Source organism: Panthera leo, chromosome D3 (assembly GCF_018350215.1).
Source record: "Panthera leo isolate Ple1 chromosome D3, P.leo_Ple1_pat1.1, whole genome shotgun sequence".
Taxonomy (NCBI): domain Eukaryota; kingdom Metazoa; phylum Chordata; class Mammalia; order Carnivora; family Felidae; genus Panthera; species Panthera leo.
In genome coordinates, this window is record NC_056690.1 from 27,017,626 (window position 1) to 27,034,194 (window position 16,569).

General features: G+C 53.5%; 1 protein-coding gene across 1 annotated transcript in view; it reads right to left on the reverse strand.

Annotated features, from left to right (window-relative positions):
- The window catches only part of KIAA1671 (KIAA1671 ortholog), a 199,701-nt gene extending 184,994 nt beyond the window's left edge, over nucleotides 1-14,707 (reverse strand). Inside the window, exon 1 of the mRNA XM_042909520.1 lies at nucleotides 14,677-14,707. The gene's annotated coding sequence lies outside the window, so the exon portion shown is untranslated. The remainder of the gene's footprint in view (nucleotides 1-14,676) is intronic.
- Nucleotides 14,708-16,569: the final 1,862 nt, after the last annotated feature.

The window sequence follows — 16,569 nt, forward strand, 5'->3', positions numbered from 1 at the left end:
TCTAGGCTCTTCAGATAGCCCCTTTGTCACCTTTAGGTCTCAGCTCAGAGTAAATCTCCTCAAAGAACCATTCCCTTATTCCTATCTAAACCAGATACTGGTTTTTCTCATCACCTTCTATTTTCACTATGGCTCTTAACCACTAACTAAAACTGCCTTTTAATGAGCCCATGTACCTCCTTCTCCCCACTAGAATGTCTGGCCCATAAAGGCACGGAATCCTGTTGTGTCTTCAGTAAAGGGGTGTCTAAAGCAAACGGGTGCTCGATAATTGCATGGGATGGATGGATGGATGGATGGATGGATGGATGGATGGGCAGAAGAAAGGGAGAATGTGTACATGGGTGGATAAATGAATACACAACATATGCACTGATGGATGGGTGGATAAATTAATGGGTGGGTGGATGGATGGATAGATGGATGATTGGATGGATGGGTGGAAGAAAGGATGAATGGGTAGATACAGGGATGGGTGGATATATGGATGGAAAGGGTGGATATTTGGATGCTCTATGTATGCACTGATAGCAGATTGGATGGGTAAATTAATGGGGGGGTGGGTACATGGGTGGGTGGACAGAATAACATGGATGGGTAGATATAAAGATGGATAGAAGAAGGGTTGGAAAAGCAGATGGAGGGCAGGTGGAAGAATCAATGGATGGCAAGATCCTTTGCGTGGTTCTGACCATGTGTTCACGAGTACAGCGTCCTGAGTCCAAATCCCTCATGAATATGGTTTTCTGAATGGGTGAAATGAGATAGAGCACATAAAGCACGTAGCAAGTGCTCAATAAACATTAATCTTACCCTTTTAGTTATAAGCACTGGAGTCTCTGTCTAGGTGGTTAACATTTTGACTGATTTTTGTAGAGTGTTTTGCGCACGTATGTTTTGCTTGTGTCCTACCACAAATCTGTATTGTTTTTTGTAATAAGAACCACTCTCTACAATAAATTCTATATTGTTTTTGTAATAAGTTCCACCCACAGAGTTACACTTAGAGCTTAGCACCTCTCTCTAGCATCACCTTGGCTTTCAGTAGAAGGGAAACCCAGGGACCAGCTGGGATCCCGGCCTGGTTCAGCCGCCTACCCTTCCTCTGCCCCCTCACACTAGACACCCCAGAAGCCGAAATTCCCCAGGATCGTTCTCCCCCTGGAAGCTTGTCAAAGAAACCTTTCTGGAAACAGTGGCACGTGAAGATGACAGCCTGGTCAAGGAGACACCCAGGCCATGGCCCAAGCCAGGAGCGCACAAGGCCAGGTGACCTCCCAACACCGTCTACAAGCCAGCCTCCTTCCTCCGTGGTACACCCCTCCAAAACACAGTTTCTGGGTGCAAATTCAGTACCACATCCTACAACAACCGCCAGATGACAGTCTTCCAAATTTGGGAGAGATTTGGGATGTGCATTTTATGGGTACAATATTCAATCTGGAGAATCCGAAGGGCACTCCTAAGATTCAAGGGCCATTCAGAGCAGTGGAGGTGAGGGAACAGGGCCTGGGGGGACCACTACTGGGGGGGGGGCAACAATGACATCAAGTGGTGGTTTTAGGATCAGCCCCAGAAGAAGACCCACCCAGGCAGGTGCTTCAAAGTACAAACGCTGGGTTGGGGTGAGTTGTCTGCTTCTCATACAAACAGCTCCCGAGAGCACCGGCGAAAATAATAGTCACCACTATGGCACCATTTTTATTGATCACGTACTGGGTGTTGAGTGTTTTCTCACACAATAAAGGTGTGGAGCTCTGGTTAAACGTAGTCCCAAGCAACGCGGGATCAGACAGCAAGACAGTAGTAGTATTGGCAATAGCGACTACAATGTATTATGTCATTTCTTTAAAGAAACTTGTAATGGTTATTTATTTTTGAGAGAGAGACAGAGCACAAGCAGGGAAGGGGCACAGAGAGAGGGGGACACAGGATCTGAAGCAGGCTCCAGGCTCCGAGCTGTCAGCACAGAGCCTGACGCGGGGCTCGAACCCACGAACCGTGAGATCCTGACCTGAGCCGAAGTTGGAGGCTCAACCGACTGGGCCACCCATGGGCCCCGCGACTACAATTAATTACAAGGATTCAGTGTGATGACCGCAGCAAGATCTCAGCACCAGATGTGCTCAGTCAGCGTTTTTGTTATAAACATAACTAAATGAAGACGATTCGGAGGAGGAAGCACGAACTGTGTGCCTGGTTGTGCCAGGGGACTTTACACACTGTGTCCCAACAACTTTATAAGGCGAGACCTATTAGCCCCGTTTTACAGACCAGGCAACTGAGGGCAGATCCAGTTGTCTAACTTCCCCTTGGTCACAGAGCAAGTAAGGGGCGACATCACTTCCCTCCATGGGTATCACCAACCCTAAACTCACCTCTGAATACCATCAACCCGCTCTCTGGCTCTCCGGGTCCCACTGGTGTCCAGGTGACTCCCTAGTTTTCAGACCTTCTTAGAGGTATCCACCTGACCCTGCCTCTTGTTCCAGGTGTGGCTGAGCCCATCCTGAAGCCACAGCTGCAGCCAGAAGAGGAGGAGGAGGAGGAGGAGGAGGAGGAGGAGGAGGAAGAGGAGGAGGAGGAAGGGTTCCTGCTGAGCTCATCTTACAGGGGCCTCTTCCAGCCCACTGGGACCATCTGCCCGCTTTAACTTGGACAACGCCCAGGCCCTGGTGGGGACAGGAAACATCCCTGAGCGATAAAGATAAAGATAAAGATCAGGACTGGCTCGGAAAAGCATCCAGGGCGCTTTGTGTGGGCCCAAACACCCGGCCCAACCCCCGTTCTGAGCAGCCCCCACGTCTGAAATGAAATTGAGCATCGCTGGGCACTCCCCGGAGGAGGTGGCCTGAGGGTCCCCCCAGCCTGATGTCCCAATCCACCAACTGTAGACTGCGACCTTCCCGGAAAGGCGCTCACCGCTCACAAGAAAAAAAATACGCATACGTATAAAATGATAGCTAGTAGAAATTACGCATTTGCTCTCTGCCAGGCACCTCTAATCCCCTCACATACATTAACTCACTGAATCCTCACACAGCCGTACTTTACAGAGGAGAAACTGAGGCTCAGGGAGGGGATGTGACCTGCCTAAGGCCCCACAGCTAGGACATCGCAGAGCCCGGATTTGAACCAATCCACCTGAGGATAAAGCCAACGTTCTGAACCCCCAGATTACGGTGCTGACATCTTTCAATCACATGTACATATGCATCGTGTGTCTGACAAATCTAAAAATCATTCCTCAGGGGCCGCTGGGTGGCTCAGTCGGTTGGGCGTCCGACTTCGGCTCAGGTCATGATCTCACTGCTCGTGGGTTCGAGCCCCACATCGGGCTCTGTGCTGACGGCTCGGAGCCTGGAGCCTGCTTGAGATTCTGTGTCTCCCTCTCTATGCCCCTCCCCTGCTCATGCTCTCTCTCTCTCCGTCTCTCAAGTATAAAATAAAACATAAAAAAAAATTTTTTTTAATCACTCCTCAAACTATTACCACCGGCTACCTTAGAAGTCAGATCATGAGTTCTACCTTCCTTTTGGTTTATCTGTATTTTAAATGTTCAACAGTGAGGGGCGCCGGGGTGGCTCAGTCGGTTACGCGTCCAACTCTTGATTTCAGCTAAGGTGATGATCTCACGGTTCATGAGTACAAGCCCCGCATCGGGCTCCGCGCCGACAGCCCGGAGTCTGCTTGGGATTCTGTTTCCCTCTCTTAGTCCCTCCCCACCCCCTCTTCAAAAATAAATAAATAAACATTAACAATAAATACACGTTCAACAATGGAAAAACGTATTATAACGTAAATGTATACAGTGTAAATGTATTGTAATGAGGACAAAAAGAGAATAAAAATTATTCATCTGGAAAATGAAACCAGAGCCACTTGACAAGCAGTGATCTCAAGCCACCACAGGCCAGGTGTGGAGGTGAGCGCCCTGTAAGGCAGAGGGACCCACCAGCCATAAACCAGAAGCACTCCAGAGAGACACATGCACACAGTGGGGGCTTTACCTAACATCACCATTCACCCAACAGGATGGACACCGACTCGCCTTCCACCCCACGTTCACCCCACGTTCACACGAGTGACCTCGTTCAGAGCTCCCGGCCAAGCTGGGAGGAATTACGCATTTGCTCTCTGCCAGGCACCTCTGGCAGATGTCGGCATCTGCCGACACCGAGGAAGGTGTCGGCATCCCCGTTTCACAGGTGTAGACACTGAGGCAGAGAAGGGAAGCCACTCCTGTGGCTGGTGACAAACCTGGGCAGTGTCTTCAGGGGGCTGCTAAGGTCCACGGGAGAGCCACCTTTGGGGATGACTCAGGCCTCGGAACAGGAACTGGGGGACACCCGGAGAGCCCCCTGGGAGTCCGGCTGACCCCAACGGAAGCCGGGACAGAGGGCTCACACTTGTTCCGCTGGCTCAGCTGGCCTTCTGGGCACTCCAAAAATGCCTCCGAAGCTTTTCAAAACTGCCCCCCACTTCCAACAAAACCCCCTTTTGAATGAACCGAAAGAAGGAAAAGCAGAGGGGCTGTGACTGAGGCATCTGGACAAAGGCGATGCCAGGAGGCACCGTCACTGCTTTTCCCGAGTTAGTGCCGACTGCGACCGGGCACCTGTCGCCTCTCCAAGAAGAACGTGGCGTCTGCTGGTCCCAAAACTTCCTCTCGCATCCAACTCCTGGGTGCGTCACGGGAAAGTCTGGCTTCAAAGCTGACAGAAGGGGGGTGCCAGGAGACCAGCACCCCTTGGGCCCCTGCCTGCACGCACCATCACACCACCCTCTGCCTCCTCTTCTCTCTCCCTGGAGAGGGCAGGGGCCGCGTCCCAGGCAGCCCTGAGACCCAGGGCCCAGCACGGGTCCGGGTGCACAGTGGGCACTTAGCAAAGGGCAAAGATGGAAACGATCGACCATCCCAGGAGAAGGAAAGAATGGCGCTGGACATTCCAAGGGGAGAGAGGCGATTTCCCACGGGGTCAGCCGGAGGTGGGGAGAAGGCAACTGGCTGTCTTGAGTGTTATTAGGGGGAGTCTGGGTTTGCAGGAGGCAGGCCTGAAGTCAAATCCAGACTCTGCCACTTTTACCTTACGCTGAGTGAGCAAGGGGCTCTGAGAGATACCCACCCAGGTCCCCCTCTCCTGGTGAAAGAGGCCCAGAGAGGGACAGGGGCCTCCTCGAGGACACACAGCAGAGAAGCTGGTCCCGGAACGCCGAGTCCCAATGTCCAGCCCAGAACCCATGCTCCTACACTCTGTGTTCTCTCCCATGACCTAGGATGCCCTCACGTGCCAAGCACAGTCCCCAGCATGCAGGCAATCAGTTCCAGAAACAAAGACAAGAGTTTCTAGGGCTGGGGCCTAAAATGATCTTGGGCAGCTTTCCAGGCCAAAGGGCCCTGGGAGTTCCCCGACCAGTCACGCCCCGGCCCGGCCCCGGGCACAGGGCAGGGCTCAACGGGCACAGTGCCTACCAAGGCCCAGGCTTCACATCCGGGCAGGTCAGCAGGTGCGAGCTCACACGGTGACCTCGGTGTACCCAACATGCCCGCTGGCGTCCCCTTCTGCTGGGAGGCCCCGCACCCCCCGGGTTTCCTTCCCCCAGCAGCGAGTGCCGCACCACCCCACAGGTAAACAGGCCAGCTCCAGAAAGGCCTTTTGTCACTGAGGCCGCAACACACAAAGAAAATAAATATAAACAGAGTCGGCTGGGTGCTGCGGCCTGACCTGGAGCCTTTGAAAATACAGCTGGGTCCCCAGTGGTAGGGGGGTGGGGGGGGGGGGGGAGGGACACCGCCAATGACATTCACGCGCAAAGGGGCTCCAGTGCTCCCTGCCTGCCACTAGCTGGTAGCTGTGGGCAAGGAGCTTCACCTCTCAGTTTCCTCATCTGTAAAATGGGACCAACACCAGCACCTTTCTCCATAGGCTGAAGAGAGGATACAGGAAAGGATCAGATAAAGTGATGTACAAACCCACGTGTCCCACGTGTCCTGGAATACAAGGAGTCCATCCAAGCTGTTGTTACCATTATTGCTACCATCGCTATTTCTGCTGCTACTCCAAGCAAGAGAGACTTACGTTGTGATTTATAAAGCAATTCCTGGGCTTTGCAACTCACACACCTTTGTTTTAAAAACCCCAAGCTGATCTTGTATGGGGAAGGGCTCCTGTGTTTCAAGTGCCTACTATATGCAGGAGGCTGCGTATACAGTCATCTTACCCAATCCCACAAGGACCCCCACACGGAAAATCTTAGCATCTTCTTCCTGCAGATGAGGCTCAGACGGGCCAAGTCATTTGCCCAAAGTCACGCAGCAATGACATGATGGAGAGGCGACAGAATTCTCAAACTGCCCCGCTCTGTCCTGCTGTATCGCCAGGTGGGCAGCAGCGGGTGGGGGTCAGGACACAAGAGCTGCATCCTCCCTTCCCAGTAGTGACCCTTGGGCATGCGACTCCCTCTCTGAGCCTCAGTTGTCTCTCCTGTAAAATGGGGGCATGAGAATGAAATGAAACACTGATGAGCACGGTGCCTAGGGCGGAATGAATGCTCTCTACTTACTGGTTTTATTTTACTACAACTAGCATCAGTGTGCCCAAAGGCCAAGTCTCAGCAAGTAGAGGAAAGGCAGCCTCAGTCATCAACCCCAAATTTCTGAAGGCACAGAGGCCCAGGCAGAAGCCACTTGGCTCACACAGGTCAAAAGCTGTCCTTTCCCACCTCCGGTGACATCCTGGTCTGTCTGAGACTAACCTCATGGATGAGGAAACGCTCAGAGAGGTGAAGTGACCTGCCCGGGGCCACACAAGAATCCCATGTGTGGGGCACCCCAGAATCTCTACCTCCCCCACCCAGTTTTCTGCAGAAACCCAACCCCTGACACCCAGCAGACTCCCAGTTTCCCCACAGCCAGGACCCTGCACACGATCCACATAGGACCAATGTTTATCGCGTGAATGACTGAAAGAGTGAGCGAGTAACCTGTCACCCTGCGCCTAGCTTGGGTGGCCTCCACGAATACTCATAGCCATGGGCTCCTGAAGCCTGCCGAGTGCCTCCACCGCCAGCAGTGTGGATATCCCTTAAACGAAGAGTTTCCAGGCCTCTTTCCTGGCCGGACTGCGGCTGCCCCAGGTTTGGGAGCACAGCATGGTTGGCAAGGCACCTTGCCCCTCCCCACCAAGTAATGCCTGCCCTGGGGAAAGAAAGTCATGTGAACAGGGACCCATTCACAGCCCTCCTTTGGCTGAAGCAGAAGGGCCAGGGCACCTGCTCAGAAGCAGAGGTCCTAAAAGTATCTCTCTCCTCACTCCCTTCCCCCAAGGCCCTGGGGGTCCCCAGGACCAGAAGCAACCTCCCTGGGCCTTTGCAGACTAACGATAATACGAGATAATACTGACGGTAACAGCTGATGCCTGTACATTCATGGCGCGCGCTGTGTATCAGCCCCTTTAATGAGGCAGGAGCTCGTGTCATGCCCATTTCACACATGAGGAAACTAAGACCTAAAGGGGCCAACTGCCTGGCCCAAAGCCGCTCGCTCAGCTGCAGAGTGGTGGCGCTGGGATTTGAACCCAGGCAGTCTGAATGCAGATCCCCTGCGATAGTCCCAAGGGGTATTGGGAAGAGCCATTTCTGCAGAATTCCTCATTCCGCCCCTGGCAGGACCACCTCAGCAACACGCTCACAGGCACCAGGTGCTTCTCCTCTACTTCATCCCAACGGTCACAAGCACGGACCCCACATCCACTTGACAGACTGGAAGACTGAGGCTCGGAGAGGTAATGAGACTGGCCGAAGGTCACATGGCCCACAGGGGGCAGAGCTGGGATGTGAATGTGAACCTGACCCCTCCGAGGCTCCCCCTGGCCTCAGTGTGCTCCCCCACTCCACGGGCCTCACCAGTAAGTACCACAGCTTGAGGAATGGTAAACCAAATCCACAGCAAAACTCACCTTCGGGACAGTCATGCCCCAAGTTTGCACCTCATGTCACAGACACGAAACATCTCCTTATCCAATACCACGTGTGAGCCTCACAGCAGCTCTGCCGGAGAGGGCATATTATTCCCACTTTCCAGATGAGCAAACTGAGGCTCAGAGAGGTGAACTTCCTGTTCTGGGTTATTAAGTCTAATCAGGTTTCCTTAGGCTCTGATGCATCCCACACAAATCATGTGCCACGGTTCTCACCGCCCCGCTTCTGAACAGACCCTTCACCCAGATTCCATCCTGCCCCGTCAGAAACCTGACTGTGACAGGTTATTACTGCTCAGAAAATATATACTCACTCCCTCTCAGCCTCCACTGGGGGAGTATGCATCTCTCCGCCCGACGTTGGGCTTGGCCATGTGACTTGCTTTGACCAACAGAAGAAGGAGGACAGAAGGGACACCCCCAGGTTCCTAGCAGAGGCTTTCGGAGGGCCCGCTGGGGTCCACTGAGCTCCTGAGTGTCTACTGTCCAGCACCAAAAAGTGGCTGCCACCGTCAGCCTGGGCATCAAGATGAAGACACATAGGGCAGACACGCACCCAACTCAAAGCCTGATGTCCGGCCTGGCCGCCCAAGCCCAGTCAAGTTCAGTTCAGCCATCCACTGACCCGGGAACATGGAACACACGGTGTGCCGTTAAAGGCCACTGCAATGGGAGAAACGCTTGTTACACAGTATTACCATAGGAAAACCTGACCAATGCAAAATCACATGTTTCTAGAGAGAAGCAGGTGGACTTTTATGTATAATAGGCACGTATCTTCCAGGACACGGTGCCCCGCAGGTTGGATGAAAACCCAAGGGCTGCAAAGTATGCTGCCTGCAGGGACTATCACCTTCCCTACTGTCACGCCAGATGTTATTCCCATGGCCACCAATCAGAGTCATCCACTGTTCCCTCCCTCCGACATATGCCAACAGGTTCTCTCTCCCACAGCCTTAGGAGGAATGTGAAAAGATCAACAGCTCAGGAGGAAAACTGGGCAGGCCAAATCAACATCCCAAACACCCTTTATTCCATCAGTTCCACATCCTGGAATCTGTCCTGCAAGACTGCAATGCAATGGAATGCAAAAAGTGTGCAAAGACACAGGAACAGGGATGTTGATTACACCACTATGTGCCACAGCAAGAACCCAAACAACTCAATGCCCATCCACAGGGGATCTGTTCAACAACTAATAGCACCTTCAGGCTTTGGGGGTGTTGTTCAGCTTTTTAAGAGTAGGGTAAGTCCAAACATTCTGAAATGGGAACATATCCAAATCTATTTTTGATTTATGGATGAAATTTTGTTTTATAATTGCTATTGTTAAAAGAATATGTCTACACATATTGATTCATTTGTTTATTCCACAACTGTGGGCTGAAGAAACAAGCAAAGACAGGGTTCCTGCCTTTTTGGAGCATAAAGTCTAGGGGGAGGGGGCAACACCCCTCTACCACAACAAGTAACAAGAGAAGGAAGAGTAGCAATCAACACATATGGAGCACTGACCATGTGCCAGGCCCTTCTCATTTACTCAGCTCAGCAACCCTCACCACCCACAATTTACCCCTGGTTACTACCGAGGACATTGGGGCTCAGAAAGGTTAAGTCACCTGCCCAGGGTCACCCAGCCGATATGTGGCAGAACTCAGATTCAATTCCTTCCATGTGGCTCCAGAGTGAACATAAAAGTAACCCAAGATAATCAGCAGAGGGTGATAAAGGCTGGCAGGGGGGACTCTCTTGCCTCTTAAAACAGTAGCATTTGGCCATCTTTGAAGTTTCTGGTGTGTTACATGTTATTTTCACAATACAAAAAAATGTATATATGCAGCAAATGTACATGTGTGTATCACTTCTGACTCAGTGACGCAAAAATCCAAAGATCACGCTTTGAGGACATATTTATAATAGAGACAAGGCTACAGTACATTTCAAAGGTCCATTAACTGAGCAATTTACAAAGGGAGCAGTGATAACTACCCTGTAGAAGTCAATCCATAATCATCTGCATACCTGTCTCCCTTTGCCTCTCTGCCACTTTTCCTCCCATGTGATCGACCAGATTCCTGAGGAGTGGATTCCTGAGGGCAGAAGTTCTTTTGAACTGCCACATACAATGCTTAATAAAATATTCATCACACAAAGGAAAAAAATGTGTGTGCATGTGCGTGTGTGTGTGTGTGTGTGTGTGTGTGTGTGTGTCCCCAATTGAAACAGTGTATCAGCATCCTTTTAAATGATAAGAGTTCGAGGGGCACCTGGGTGACTCAGTCGGTTAAGCATCCGACTGCGGCTCAGGTCTTGATCTTGTGGTTCGTGAGTTCCAGCCCCACGTCAGTCTCTGTGCTGACAGCTGAGAGCCTGGATCCTGCTTTGGATTCTGTCTCCCTCTCTCTGCCCCTCCCCCACTTGCATGAGCCTGCACGCGCGCACTCTCACTCTCTCTCCCAAGAGTAAACAAACATTAAAATATTTTTGGTAAATAAATAAATAAAAGAGTTTGAGTAGCGGGAGTGGATAGGACTCCCCCAAGGCTCACTTTCAAAAACTGCAAAATCAAGGGTCCCCAAAACAGGCATCGCCCAGGTTTGTCGTGAAAAATAAAAGAACAAAGAGTTTAGCCCAGAGCCTGGCACACAGGAAGGGTTCAGTGAACAGCAAGTATTCTGATGTGTTCTGTGCTTTACTTACATTCTCTCCAATCATCCCATTTCACAGAGGAACAACTGAGGTTTTAAGAGGGAAGTGGCTTGTCTGGGGTCACACTTCTATACGGATAGGTGAGTGGGGCAAGGAATATTGAACTCCTAGACAGTGATCTTCCTGCCCTCTTTTATATCCCAAAGCTGGCAAAGCCTTCCTGCTTGAATACTTAGGGAGTGGCCGGGGGTGTAAAGAGAATTTTTTGTTGCTGATGGTCTTTCATTCATTCATTCAGCACACCCTGTGTTCTGGGCATAGCAATTAGCATGCAATTCTCCGCTTAAGCTATGCCTTTGCCTGCTGCTCCTCCTGCTTGGAATGTCCTCTCTTTGCCTCCTACTCATCCTTCAAGACTCAGCTCAAGTGTCACCTGTGGCTGCCCAGCCCCCCACCTCCCCCCCCCCTCCCCACCAGGTTGGGAGAGGCGCTGCCTGCCTGAAACACATCCCGATGACAAGCTATAAAGATAATAATCATACCCATGACTTAGTGAGCACGGACTGGTGCAGACACTGTGCCTGGCACTTCCATGTAGTGCCTCGTTGAACTCACAGAACAACCCTTTGGAGTGAGGGGAGTAGCTTATCATGAGCCCATTTTACAGATGAGGAAGTTGGGTCTCGAAACAAGAACGATGTCCCAGACCACAGCCGGGAAAGGCGCGACCAGGGTTTGCCCCCAGTAATCCTCCCTTCTCCCTCCTTTCTTTTTCATTTTTTTTTTTAATTTTTTTTTTTAACATTTATTTATTTATTTTTGAGACAGCGAGAGAGCATGAACAGGGGAGGGTCAGAGAAAGAGGGAGACACAGAATCTGAAACAGGCTCCAGGCTCTGAGCTGTCAGCACAGAGCCGGACGCGGGGCTTGAACCCACGGACCGCGAGATCATGACCTGAGCCGAAGTCAGACGCTCAACCGACTGAGCCACCCAGGCACCCCCCCCCTCCCTCCTTTCTATCCCTGTCTCCTCCTGGAAGCCTCCCTGGGTTTACCCCTGCTGCACCCTGACTCAACCTCACCACCCTGAGGCTTCTGTACTCAACCTCACAGACTCCGAACATCCACAAGTTGCAATTTGGAAGCAAGTTCAAATCCCTACTCTGCCACAGTGACTGGCAAAGACCTTGCCACATTATTGATTCCCGCTCTATGAAATGGGAATAACGAGCCCCGTTCCCTCACACAGGAAGGTGGTGAGTTCAAGTGTGAAGTCCCAAGCACCTGGATGTTTATGTCCATCCCTGGGCAGGCAGACAAGGGGCACTCAGAAAGCCTACCCAGCTGCTACGCCTCCAGGAAGGGGTCTGCAACCGAGTGGCTCCCTAAATAGAATCCTGACCAATGTCTCTATGCAAGTTCAGACAACGACCACCTCTCATCTGGATTTTTCTAGCACTCTCACTGGTCTCTCAGCCTCCTCAGAAAAGCAGAGCAAGCTTCCCAAAACACACATCTGACTCCATGCCCCTCCTACAGAGAAACATCCACAGCACCCCGCAGCCCTGGAATAAAGTCCAAACCCCTGGGAATGGTGAACCTGGCCTCGGCCAGCATCTCCTGCCAACACCCCATGCTTCCTCCTGTGTTTTCAGGCCGTTCTGTTCCCTTTTTCTGGCCCATAACACCATCCTCGTCCTGCTGGCAAGTTCTCCAAGAAACTAACCCCCCCGACCCCCGTTCCGCTGCATGCCAGAAGGCAGGCATCACCCCCTCTGCTTATTATCAGAGCTCTCCCCTCTAGACAACTGCCTCTTTTCACCAGGCTTTACCCCTCAAGGTTATGACTGCTAGCCTCCTCTTTGACACAATGTCTTGAAATATTTATTGCATGTATGCATGCACGTGCGAATGAATGAATGAATGAAGTATATTTAAAATACTCCTCTGGGGTTCTTTTTCTGAATTGGTCAAGAGATGTATTCTGGAGATGGTGCGAGGGAATATATGTTCAGGATCAGACAGTGGCCTGTTCCATTTTCCTGCCAAGGTCAGCCTTGAGTACCTCCCGGTACCTCCAAGGTGGGGGTCCTCCACCTTCAGAATCTGGGGTGTGGTTGCAACCCCAACATCAAGAATCAGCACGGCTGCCTCAGGGCCACAGCTAGAATGTAATGCCAGGAGGGCAGATCAGCACGGCTGCCTCAGGGCCACAGCTAGAATGTAATGCCAGGAGGGCAGATCCTAATTTGCCCTGTGTCTGCCACATAGTAGGTACTCAAATACACACACTAGTTGACTGAATCAGCGGCCTCATGTGTCCAGCACAGGAACCTGGCACTTCTCTTGGGTAACTGCGCCCTCGTCAAGCACGCAAATCCTTTAAAAAGGATTCCCCTTAGAACCACCAAGAGGGCACTGGTGTCTACACAACTCCCTTGGGAACCGTCCCAGGGATGAGAAGCCAGTGTCTAGAGGTGAATGCGTGTTTGTCCAGGAGCCTCCATGGATTGGGAAAGGGGAAAGCTGAGCTAAGGGAGAAGCCTCGTCCAAATGCCCTGGTTACTGATTAGCCAAACTCCAGAGCTTCTCTCTCTGCGAGGGGGATCAGAGGGGCAATAAACCCCTTTGGAGCAAAGACCAAGTTAACCATCTCTCTAATCCTGCAGTTTAAAAAGACAGCAAGCTGCCTTTCTGGAGCTTCCCCTGGGATACTGTATGGGAAGTACAGGGGATGGGGCAGGGAAAAGAAATGGCCACAGAATAAGAGCCCACTTATTAATCACAGAGTCCCTGTTTCATACCGATCACACCTATTAATCCCGCCAGCCACTCAGAAGATTTTGATCTCCCTCCCAATCCTACCCCATTTTGCTCCAAGGAGAGACGGGGCTCAGAGAGGTTAAGTGTTTTTCCCAAGGTCACAAAGAAGCTGCAAAGAAAACGCTCTTCCTTTGTGCAACAGGTACAGCCCTTTCCCTTCCAAAAGGTAATGGCTGCTCCTGGGTAGAGAAAGTTCAGTGCCGGCCGGCAGGAAGCCCAGGCCACCTAGGCGGAGCGCGGAGGTCACGCACCCCGCTACAGGACGCGAGCGGGTTTCAGGGCGCGGCGCCCCGGCTCCGAAGCGAGTGTGTGCCAGAAGGGTGTGGAGAGGTCGGGCTCGGGTGGGGGTCAACGGGCTACTTCCCTTCCCAAGAGCCCCGCCTGTGGCTCCGGGCGGCGCCACCAGCAAGATGAGGGCCTTCCGAGCCAGCCTAGGAGCAGGGGGGCTGAGCCTTAATCCCATCAGGGCGCCTCAGCCCTGGGAAGGCGCGCGGAGGGGAGCGCAGGCCCCGCGGGGAGGGTGCGTCCGGAGCCCCGGCGCCCGAGGGGCCCCGCGCACGGCTGTCTTCAACGCCCCCGCTGCCCGCAGACTCCTCTCGCCCCGGGCTCGGCCTCGCGGACACCCCCGTTCCCCAGTGCCCACCTCCGGGCCTCCAACCCGCACGGACGTCCAGATCCTAGCCGCTCCAGACTGGGTGCCCCGGATCTCCGGCGATCCCCCAGGTCCCGGCTACAAGATTTCCTCTCAGGATCCACTGCCACGGCTCGGACAAGCGTGGAGAGGGAGAGGGAGAGGGATCAACTAGCTCCCAGTCTCCAATCACTGACCCCCGCCATCCTCAGGCTGGAGATCGAATGGGAGGGACCCCAGGCCGCCGGTGCCCGATCCACTCCTGGGATCGACTCCCAAGTCTTCAGCCTGGTGGCGCGGGATCCATTGGCTGCCCAGTGCGGGATCTTCCCGCGGGATCCACTCCCAAGTCTCGGGAGACGGATCCCCCCGCTCCCAAATCGGGATCCTCCCTCCACGCAGACCCGGAGCCAGGGGAGATCCACCGGGTCCCCACCTCTTCCCGGGCCAACTTTGCCAACTTTTCTCCCGGGGCCTCAGCCGAGCAGAAACTTGGCGGCCATCGCCCACCGCCGCCTCCCCAGCCCCTCCGCGGGCGGGGGACTGGGGGCAGACAGCCCGCCCCCACCGCCGGCGGCCGCCGCACAACCTACCCTGCAGCCGCCGCCGCCTGCCCGCGCCGCGCCGCCACCTGCCCGCAGCCCGCGGCACCTGCCCGCGCCGCCGCGGCCCCGCGCAGCCTAGCCTGCTGGGGGCGGGGCCTCGCGCGGGGAAGCGCCCCCGTCGCCATGGGAACCGAGGCTGGCAGCGCCTGCGCGGAGGGGCCTGGGGCGGAGCGCGGCCGGCCAGACCCGCGAGCGCCTGCAGGCCCCTAGGCTAGGGTCAGAGGTCGCGAGTGCAGCGGCAACACTCCTCCCGGAAGCGCTCCGCGCCTGCCTGTGCGACCCCGCGGCGCGCAGCTTGGAACGTGCTCGGGGTCCCGGCCCGCGTTCGGGACGACCCCCAGATCCCGGCCGGGATCCCCCGCAACGGGTACCGGCTCGCCGCGGGCCTGCCCTCCCGAGAGCCTAAGGCAGCCCGGGAACTCTGGAGGCGCTGGGTAAAGGCTCGCCCTTTGAATCATCCCGGCGGCTGGTGCCAGCCCCAGAGCAAGAAGGATCTGCGCGAGGCGCCAGCGCCCCCTCGCGGCGGGCAGGGGAACTGCACCCCTTTTTCGGGCGTGTGGGAAGCCGTTCAGCACATTAGGGGGGTGGGGGTGCCTACTGCGTGCGACGGCCGCTGCCATTGTGTTGCAGTGGGAAGCCAGACCCGTGAAGACTTTTGGACAACTTGAGAGAATCGTAGGAAGCCGCCCCTAAACAAGAAAACGCCTGTGTCGCTATCTTCCATTCCATACATCTTTATTAAGCACCTACAGCGTGCTAGGTGCTGGGCACCCAGTGGCTAAGCAGCTGGCAAGCTCCAGGCTCTTGTGGGACATTGCACAAGTAAATTGAACTGCATTGGTGACAAGGTCTCCTAAGGAAATGCACCGGCATGAATAACTGGAGGATCTAAAATCATGTGCATTTATTGAAGAGGAGTTAGACCTCGATAAAGGTGAGGAGAGAGAAAAAGGACATCACACACTGCGTGGCTTTGGGAGAACTGACGGGAGGCTCACTTGCCTCATCTTGATATGTGTGTGTGTGTAAGGAAATACATCTCTGTTGCAGGAGACACACACCGTATCTGTTAACTCTTTCCATTTGCACAACAGTCCTTTTGAGGTTAGGACCACCCCCCCCCCCCATTTTACCAAGGAGCAGCCTAACACTCTCTAATTGACTCAAAATGCTGAGGTAGAGGCCCCATAGGATCTAATACCTTAAGACACTCTCCTCTATCATCTGGATGTCTTGAACACCATCATCGTTAGGCCCCAAGTCAGTGGTTTTTAAATATGACTGCCACCCCTGGGGGTAGGAGACGGGAGGATGGTTGAATTGAAAGTTAAAATCTGTCAAAATGCACATTTAATCCAGGGCTTTTACAGGACAGGTGTATGTTCTAGAAGCAAAGGCAATTCATTGTTTATTGTCTGCTCCCTTCTGGAAACCTCCTGGAGGCACAGACTTTTGTCTCTTGTTCACTCCTGATTCCCAGTGCCTAGAGCAGGGCTTGGCACACAGTAAGCTTTCAATAAATGTTGAGCACAGTAAATACTGGGTTAAACGCACAAATGACCAACAGCTGATAGCATATCATATGCCACCTCTCCTCTCCAACCTTATAGGAACTTCCTGTCTCTCCCGGGCAAATCTTGATTAACCAGAATGTGTGGACTGAGGGTTCTGTTTAAGGTGAATGTCTCTCAGGGGCGCCTGGGTGGCTCAGTCAGGTGAGCATCCGACTTGGGCTCAGGTCATGATGTCACAGCTCGTGAGTTCGAGCCCCGCGTCGGGCTCTGTGTTGACAGCTCGGAGCCTGGAGCCTGCTTGGGATTCTGTGTCTCCCTCGCTCTCTGCCCCTCCCCTGCTCATGCTCTCTCGTGCTCTCTCTCCCTC